Source organism: Pinus tabuliformis, chromosome 7 (genome assembly GCF_031772625.1).
Source record: "Pinus tabuliformis cultivar Carrire ecotype Pingquan chromosome 7, CPIR1, whole genome shotgun sequence".
Lineage (NCBI taxonomy): Eukaryota > Viridiplantae > Streptophyta > Pinopsida > Pinales > Pinaceae > Pinus > Pinus tabuliformis.
The window spans coordinates 762168297-762178472 of NC_142293.1; the positions used below are offsets into that span (position 1 = coordinate 762168297).

Consider the following 10176-nt stretch of genomic DNA (forward strand, 5'->3'; position numbering starts at 1 on the left):
AAACCACCCATTAACTGGGCCATCAAAAACTGCTTCTCCTCCCATACTTTTCAGTATGAAGGTGTTGTTCCCTTGAATCTGAGAAATGATGAAAGGCTCTATCCAGAAAACATCAAATTTCCCATGGCTGCCTTTCTTTTCTTTCAATGCATACCACTTCAACACCAAGTCTCCAACCTAAAAATTATCTATCTTTGTCTTCCTGTCAAAAACTTCCTTGATCCTTCTTTGATGTGCTGCAGCCTTTTCAACCAGCTGTTCTCTAATCTGATGTACCTCTGCTAAATCAGTGATCCTCTTTGCCATGTCCTCTTCCTCATCTTGTTTTGTTTGAAGGAATTTTTCCACGGGGAGAGTTAGCTGAATTGGGAATACAGCTTCAGTGCCATATACCAGCTTGAAAGGAGAATTCCTTGTGGATTTCTTAATGGTCACCCTGTCAGCCCACAGTGCATACTTGAGCTTAGAATCCCAATTCTTCTTGTTGTCCTCTAACAACTTCTTAATTATCCTTATCAGGCTTTTATTAGAGGATTCTGCTAGACCATTTCCTTGAGGATAATATGAGGTGGAATGAACCAGTTTAATACCCATTGAATCACACATATCCACCAATTCTTTTGCCCTGAAGGCTGCTGCATTGTCTGTGACTAATTTATGTGGACAACCAAATCTGGTAAAGATATTCTCAATTAAAAACTTCATGACCACCTTATGATCAACCTTCCTGGTAGGGATTGCTTCAATCCACTTAGTAAAATAATCAGTGGCTACTAATATCCATCTGTGCTAGCCACTGGAATGTGGATTGATTTCTCCAATGAAATCCAAGCCCCACTGCTGAAAAGGTCCTTTTGCAAGTATTGGTTTTAAGGGCAGGGACTTCAACTGTTGTTTTCCTCCAAATCTTTGGCACCTCTCACAAGATTTAACAAATGAAAATACATCAGAAAATAAGGAGGGCCAATAATACCCAACTCTGAGGATCTTTTGGGTTGTAGTCTTCCAATAATGGTGCCCTCCACACATGTTGGAATGAAACTACTGCATAACTTCTATTGACTGTTCCTTGTCCAGACACCTCAAAAGCACTCCAGATGGATCCCTCCAGTAGAGAAAATTTTCATTAATGCAATATTTAGCTACCCTAAGCTTAATAGTTCTGGCTTGAATTTGATTAAATCCTGAAGGGATTTCTAGCTTCAGCAAAAATTTAACTATTGCAGAATACCAACCACAAGAAGCTAGATTCTCGGCCACTGACTACTTTCTCTCTGGTTCAGCTGCTTCCTCTTCTTCGTATGCCTAACCAATTTCTACAATTGTACACAGGAAATCAATATCTAATGATCTACAATTTTCTTCAGCCAATAGCTTGGCAAGACCCTAACCTCTGACCAGCTTAGTGGGCTTCAGTTCTGTGTTAAATTCAATCAATTTTTCAATCCATTTAGCCCTTCTTCCATCAACATCAGGTTGTGTTAAGACATCTTTTACTGCAGCAAAGGGTATATATGCAATTATCTTGGAATGCAAGATATAAACTCTGAAAGCTTTCAAGGATTTGATAAGGGCATATGCATGTTTTTCAATAATGTAATACCTTAATTCAGCATCCCTCAAGTTCTTGCTGAAAAATGCTACTCAATGTTCTGAACCTTCTTCATCTGCTTGCAATAAAACTGCTGCAATGGTGTCTTCAGAGGCAAATGAAAATATATGGAACTCCTTGCTATAATCTGGACTTATTAAAGTGGGAGCCTCCATAATAGCTTTTTAAATAGACTCAAATGATTTTCTTGTTGCATTAGTCCATCTGACCTCTGCTCCTTTCTTCAACATGGAGGTAATATGTTTGATCAGTGTTGCAAAATTTGGTATAAACCTCCTCACAAAATTAATCTTGCCCATAAAGGACTGAATATCCTTCTTTGATCTTGGTACAGACAAAGTCTGAATTTCTTTGACTCTTTCTGGGTCAATTCGGACATCTACAGCAGAAAAAACATGTCCTAACAGCTTGCCTTCTTCTAAAGCAAATTGTGATTTTTTAGGATTGACTGAAATCCCAAACCTTCTGCACTTCAAAAACACTTTTTTCAAATGCTGCAAATGATTTTGATGGTTGTTGGAGTATATTTTTATGTCATCAAGGTAGATAAGGACAAATTTATCCTTCTCTCCCACAAATGCTATATCCATAGCTCTCTAAAAGATAGCTCCAACATTCATCAACCCAAAAGGCATCTTGGCATACATAAAAGTGCCCCAAGGAGTGGTGAATGTAGTTTTCTCTTGATCATTTGGGTGCACGGCAATCTGATTAAAGCCTGAAAATCCATCCAAGAAAGACATTACTTTGACTCCTGAGACCTTCTACAGCAAATGCTCCATCTTGGGTGGAGGGTAGTTGTCTTTCTTAGAGCATTTGTTTAAGTTTCTGAAATCAACACAAAGTTTGATTTCTCCACTTTTCTTTCTCACTACCACCAAGTTGGCTACCCATTTGGAATATCTAAGAGGAACTATAACCTTGACAGCTAGCAATTTTTTAATTTCTTTTTCAATGAGTGGAAGAAGCATAGGATTTATTGGTCTCAGCTTCTGTTTGAAATAAATGGTGTCTTTCTCCAGAGGAATTTTATGTTGGATTATCTTCTTATCATACGTTTTCAGATCACGATACTCGCAGGTAAACACATCAGCAAATTTCTTCATTAAATTACAGTGTTCAGAACATTGATCAGCAGAGAGATGAGTGGACAGATTTATATATCTAGGCTGACCTGGACTTCTTATATCATGCTTACAGAATGCAAATTGATCTTCTTTTTGGGCATCCTTTTAAGGCACATCATTCTGGTCAAACAGTCTTTCTAGAGGAATTAAACCCTTAGGAATATGATTACTAGGAAGCTAGACAATGCTACCTTTACCAATTTTATTTCTAAGCTGGGACTGGGGGTTTTCTTCCAAGGCATCATTCTCTTGGTCAATTTCCATTTCGGAAAACTCATCAATGACTTGCAGAAATCTATTTATCTCATCATCATCTTCAAAAACTTTTCAATGGTGGACATGGTCAAGAAAGGATGGTCTATACTTTATTTGGACTTCATAAACTAGTCTGGGAGGCATGGGAGGAATAAATAGACTAGCAGACACAGCAAGGGAATCAGCACGCTGATTTTGGGCTCTAGGGATATATGAAATATAGAAATAATCAAAGGAATATTTGAGTCTCCATACCTCATCTTTGTATGCTTTCAGCCTTGGGTGCTTTGCATGAAATGTTTTATTTACTTGCTGAATGATCAAATCAGCATCTCTAAATACCTTTATGCTTCTGATTCCCTTGTCTTTTGCTGCATTAAGGCCCAATAGCAAAGCCTCATACTCTGCTATATTGTTTGTGACTTGGAAAACCAGTTTAAAAGATAGCTGAATGCTTTCTTGTTTTGGAGATACTAGCACCACCCCTGCTCCTGCAGTCTCCCTAGAACATGCTCCATCAAAGAACATCTCCCAAACTTGACTTCCTTTCTCTTCTTCATCTTGAACTGTTGGTTTTCTGAGCTGCAATTATGCCTTTCGAGATTCTTCTATTTGGAGCATACATGCTCCAAAATCAGTGTCAACTGCATATATGGGATGATTGCTAGGATTCTTCTCATCACTGATGATGTATGCCAATTGTGCCTCTCTATATAATCTCCTGCTTTCTCCTCCAAAAACTGGGGCAGTGGCATAAGATAGATCATTCTGTAATGTCCCACCTAGTCTCTTAATCCATCCTCTGGACAACAACATGCCAAACTTAGGAGGGACATCTGCTACCACAATATACATCATCATACTCTTCATGGTCAGCTGAGTTAGAGTAATAGCTAAGTCTTTGATCAATCCTAGGCATTTCACTTTCCTTGAATCAAAAGAGAATAAATCATGATATGGTCTAGTGATGTCAAGGCCTAACTCTTCCATGACAGCTTTAGGCATCAAATTGTGGCTGGCCCCTGTATCTAGTAGGAAGTTGTGGAGGATTTTGTCATGAATGGTCAATGAGACATAAAAAGATGGAGAATTATTATCAGCAGGTTCAATCATGGGGCTAAGCACAATGGCAGGCTTGTCATCTTACAAATTGACAGTGTCAGTGGAGGTTTGTGTGGTTTCCAACTCAAGAGTTTCAAGGATAGGCTTTCTAAATACTTCACTCTTCACCAATTCTATCGGGGGCACAGATATTTTCAATTTCTGAACTTCTGACTCAAAGCTGAAAGAGGTAGGCAACTTATCAAAACCTTTTACCTCTTGAAGTGGAGCTTTGAAGATGACTGGGTCAGGTGCTGGTCTTCTCCGTCTGATATTTTGTGACTCTGTTTGGACAACAGCTCTTTGGGCAGTATTTTCCTTGACATTTTTTGCATTTGACCTCAGATTGTATCTTTGTTGTTCACCAGTTTGTAGAACAGCCTCTCTGTCCCACTCCTGACTGTCTTGTTCCTGCAACAAATATTCTTCATAAGCAGCCAATGTCAAAAATGCAACGCTGCCTTTATCTTCCATGCAGTGAATTTCATCCTCATCTTCAAATTGTTCTTCCTCCATGACTACATTCTGAAAAGGAGCTTTAACCTTCTATTCTTCATTTGTTTCTTTACCCCTCTGAATTATTTGTAACTGATCATTTGCTCTTCTGAAAGGATTGGGATTTCTTGGAGCAAATGTGTTCTGCTGCTTTGTTTTTCCTTAATTTTGTTCAACCTTTAGCTTAGAAATTTCAGCAGCCAATGACTCTATCATCTTAGTCATTTTATCTAATGTAGGTTCTTAAGATGATGTAAAGGAGGTAGAAGCCTGACCTCTCTGCCTCCTTCTATCAGCTTGACTTTTGAGCTTTTCCACAGCCATGATATTAGACTCTACTTCTAGGGCTGCATCCTGCATGTCTGCCAGAGTAGCACATCTCCTTTCTCTCAACAACAGGAAGAAATCAGAGTCAAAAGCATTGGCATAAGTGAGTTTGGCAGAGGTGGGGGTAGGCTTTACCTCAGCTGATATCTTACTATACATACGATTGAATCTTTTATTAAAATCAGGCAATGATTCCCCATTTTCCCTCTTCAGGTTACCAAACTCAGTATGGTGATACAACAAGTCTTTTTTATCTCCCCAGTGCTTCAAAAATGCTTCATCTAAGGCTTCAATATTAGTTATAAATCTCTAAGGTAATTCTCTGAACCACTTCCTGGCCTCTCCATCAAGGCTCTGGAAAAAAACTCTCATCCACACATCATTCTCACTTATATCTAAATTATTAGCATAATTGTAAAAAGCTTCAAGGTGTTCTTTGGCTGTTATTCCCTCTATGCCAGTAAATTTGGGCATATATTTCTGATATTCTCCCATAGGCATAGGATTCAAAGGAACAGGCAAGACCAAAGGTCCATATCTAGCAGCAACAATTCTTTCTATCTTCGTGGGTGCTTGCTGGCCTGCCATGATTGGGATATGTGGAAGGATACTGGCAGATTGAATAGTAGGAAGTAATGTGATGGATGGCAGAGACAAAAGGATGTTTTGGACTGAATGGGAAGCTTTCTTTGGACTGAGATTCAAAGGGGAACTAGATGGACAAGGGGTTGTATTAATCTCTGAAGGAATTTCTTTACTAACAATGATGGCCTCTAAATATTCAAACTATATATCTTTAGCTATAACTTTATCTTTTAGAGATACATGAGATTTCTTAGGTTTACCTGATCCTGATGCCCCTTTCTGTGATTCTTTCTTTGATTTGGCAGTCCTCTCAGGGTCAGGCACTGGTTCAGCTGGTGATTTCTGGGGATTTCTTCAAGTCTATCTCACAAACTGAGCCAGAACTTCAATGTGGAGTCGCCAAAAGTTGGTCTTCCTCCAATGGAGTTGCTAGATAGATGATTACAACCAGAAATGTGCCCAGACCTTGTCTATCATCAAAATCTGGAACTGTGTCATTCTCCTAGGGAAGCTGAGCTTCAATCTCCTCTCCCCGGCAATGCGCCAATTAATGTTATCACCCCAAGAAACTCTCCTAGGTTGTACCTCAGAGATGCTCGGGAACATTACAAACATCAACAAAAATTTTGGAAAATGGTGGATGAATGGAAGGAATGATGCATATTCAAGCCAGATAACCACTTCTACTATGCTTGATCCCAAACATGGGTGAACACCCCTAGACTACAAAGCTTTAGACCACCAATTACTCACAGTTTAGGGAATAAGTGAACATGAAGAATACTGACCACACCAGCAGATGCACCGGACACTATGATGGCTAGCTACAACTAGTTAAAAGGTCTGTAAATCTATTTCCTAATGCACAAACAGAATGACAGCTCTCTAGCATTAAAATAACAGAAATCTACATACACATTCCATAATACTTACTAGATTCTAACACAGAGGTGGGATGATAGCCCCTCTAATGCTAAACATCAAGAGCAGATGAAAAATGTATAACAGGCATAGCCTGGAACAAAGAAGAAATGGAAAGTGAGCAATTAACAGTAAAAGAAGCTTGCATTAGTTGAAAATGAAGACCAGAAGCTGTAGGTATCACAGTAGTTACAGTCTCCAGAAGTTGAACTTTACATCAAAACAATATCCATCAACCCTCATTGCATCTTGTTTCTGGGTATATACGGAGGTTGACTACAAAAAATCTGCTATCCTATGCGTGGAGGGGTCATAATGGACCACCAACCACATTAACTATTTGATATGGGTCTCTGATACAATTTAATTGCTTTAATGAACAAAATGACCCTTTCTGGTACTCTGTTGTACTTCACAAACCAGTGGAGTGCTATATTGAAGGAGTTCCATAACTGCTGAAGGCATTTAACTACTCGAGGTTGTACTTTCCTTCCTTGGTCGTGCTGTCTCTTGAATGAGGTAGTTGAAGATAATCTGCACAAAGAGCTGCCAAATGATTGCCTTCATCCTTTGGTAGCGCAACGCATTCAAGGGTGACATAGACTTCATGGAGGAGGCATAGGCAAGACCAGGACAACATCAGCCGTCGAATCGCACAGATGAACGGCTACGATCCACTTCACAGGGGGTATCGGGAGAAAGCGTGATTGGAGAAGCGTGGGCCATCGGATCATGTAATCAAATGGTGGATATTAGTTTATGGAGGCTATCGGAAGGTATATGCACAGGGAGACACGTGGGTTGTCGGATCGCGGTCGAGTAAATCCGACGGCTATCGGGTGGTGGAGGTGAGTGAAGGTTAACGAGCGGGGCATGTACGTGTGGGTGGTAAGTGGTTTCCTCACACCACTTACGGGAAAAGGTGGTTAACGTACAATGGGGGCACAATCCCATACATCGCATGCCACGTGGCTGATATGACAGGGGGGAAACCACTTTCCTTGTTGATTAACATGCGAGCATATTGCGTGGTCATGAAGTGCGAACGTCGTCAAATCTTGCGGCGAATGATCGGATGGTCGGGCTTTAACTCACAAGTTTTAAATGAAATGACGTGAAAAAGGCTTGCAAAAGGGTTTCTACAGGTTATCGGGGTTTTATAATGTTTAAACAAAAAAAAACACCTGGGAGCTAAGGAAACATGACTTTATGCTAAATGTGGGTGTAAAATAGGGTAGCGGGAGCTATAAGAATATAAAGCAAGTGAAAGGGAAAAAATTGCTGCAAGCCCTTTACAACCAAAACCAACACTGTCCAATCTGTTTTTATCCATCAAATATTGAAGAACATAGCAGAGCTAACAGGAGGATTCAAGAAAAATAAAAGCAAGTCCCATCACAAACTCCAGCCTCTAGAGTTTTGGTGTTTCGAATCAATTTGCATTAGTCCCACCCATTTTTCAGAATCTCACAAACAATCTTGGGAAACCAGAGAAGAAGCCCGACCCACGTTCTATGTTCAATATAGCAGTTTCGATGGATTTAGATAGGCGCTAAAACATTTTTATCTCAGAACTATTTAAGAATCCAAATTTATTGTTTTTGTTGTTTTAGTTGCATAGTGTAAAGCTGACAACATATTCTAGCAATCTATGTGTGTTCATGTGGGTACTCTAAACAATGTAGCGCTTCAAATTTTTACGATCATCTTCACCGGTATCGAATTGTTCATTGCTGGGATAAACTCTTGTGAACCATGCTTGACCTCCTTTATATTCCCCATTATCACATGGCACAACACCATGTGTTTTCCTCCATTTTCTTCAACATTCGAGTGTGATGCACTGCAGGATGGTGAATAAACGATCATTCTTTAGAATGTTCCAATGTAAATGCAGAAAATCCAAAAAATAAACTATACTAAAACTAAACAAGATTCAATTGAAGGCTTAAGTAGATGTGCTTATACCTAATATAGGAACAATTTTCAAGTGCAAGATAGACACCAATGCCATATGTTGTGCCATGTTTTGGCATTTTGGGACATTGGCCAAAGCTGTGGAGTATAATACCAAAAATGGCCTTATTAAAGGTGCCATGCCAAGCATACCTCATGTTGGCATTACCATAGGCGAACATTCTTGCCACATGCTCTGCATGCCTTTGAAATGTATGTAATCAAGCCTGTCCTGACACATTCCTATAGATGCCCATAATAGTCGTTAATGTCGCAAGCGTCTGAAGCCCACCTAGGAACTGGTCTCGCACTGCAACAAACTCTCTATGACCATCCTCCAATTTAATCATCAAATTGTTGATCTCCTTACTACCAAAAATGAACCCAACTATGATTCCAAAGAAACGCTAGTGGAAGCTTCGGATTAGAAAACTCTAATAGTATCGCATTCTGAAAATTGAGCTTCATTACATAGTTGAGAATGATCTTCCCCTGGAAAGCTATCGCTAGAACCCTGTTCCAAGCTACTCTCCGGCTCAGACATAAAACCATTTCCATTGAATCCTCTGACTCAGACTTAACAAGTGTGGGTTTTTCATTCTTATTACTTGTAATTACTTCACATTCTCCAGTTTTCAAGGGTTTCCCAAGGCAAATTTTGATGTCAAAATAGGGATTATCCTGGCAAAAGACCCTTAGAAAAAAGCACTTCCCGTCGATATCAATCCAAGCAATCCATGTGTGAGACCCATCGCTCAAATCAATCTGTGACATGAATAGGAAGTCAAGCACATAAGAAGAATATAGATATAGATATAATGTTTTAAAAGATTATGAGACATTAAAATTTTCAAATTACACCACTCAAAGTTACTATAAAAATATGGCTACCAAAATTTACTATAAAAAATCGGTACCAAAATTTGAACAAGATCTCAGAAAAGGCCAAAGCCTCTATTAGTTAAGCTATGTTTTCTATTAACACCATGCATAACTTATAATAAATTCAATGACATTAGATGGAAGTCCACAGTTCTTCTTTAATGTGCCAATGTTGCATAGTATCTGTACCAATCCCTATGGAATTGGGGTTGCAGGGCATCCCCTCGATTGATAGGGAAGGGATGTCCTTGAGGACGTGAAAGACTTCACATTATTTCTTACCAAAGCTTTAATGATTCTGGGGATATTTGTATGTTTCCTTATCTAAATCTGACTTCTGAATCATCCTTGTCCACCCATGAAATATTTGATTTATCAAATGAAAATATCTTGTCAATATGGGCAATATATATTGATATCTCTTGTTTATTAAGATATATTTATATTTATTTTAATATGAATATTAAGGTGATTAACTTTAATATTAAAAAACATCTTTTTATTTAAAGTAACTTAGAAAAAAAAATTATCATAAAAAACATGTTTTCATGGGTTTAGACTGAATTGTCCATGTGTGTGGATATTTTGAGTCGTACATGTATAGGATGTGCACGATCATATTGTTGATGACCTTTGTTTGGCCATCAATTGAGGAGTGGAAATCAGTGGACTTAGTGAGCTTGGTATCCAACAATGTCCAGAGGCTTGACCAGAATGTAATTAGATATCGTTTGTCTAACCAGGGCTTCCAGGAACTAGTAACTCAACCCAAGCTAAAGGAAACATGAGAACCAAATAGAAAAAAACAAAGAAATGAACCCACAACACCATGGTTATCTAAGAAATGGCAAGTCTAGGAAAAACCACTGTCAATCCAGGAAATATTCCATGCCAATAACAGACCATGGCCAATAA

The 10176-nt window shown here is 38.9% G+C and overlaps 1 pseudogene; it reads right to left on the bottom strand.

The window, feature by feature from the left end:
- Nucleotides 1–8032: 8032 nt before the first annotated feature.
- LOC149249773 (putative inactive poly [ADP-ribose] polymerase SRO1) lies at nucleotides 8033–9174 on the bottom strand (annotated as a pseudogene).
- Nucleotides 9175–10176: the final 1002 nt, after the last annotated feature.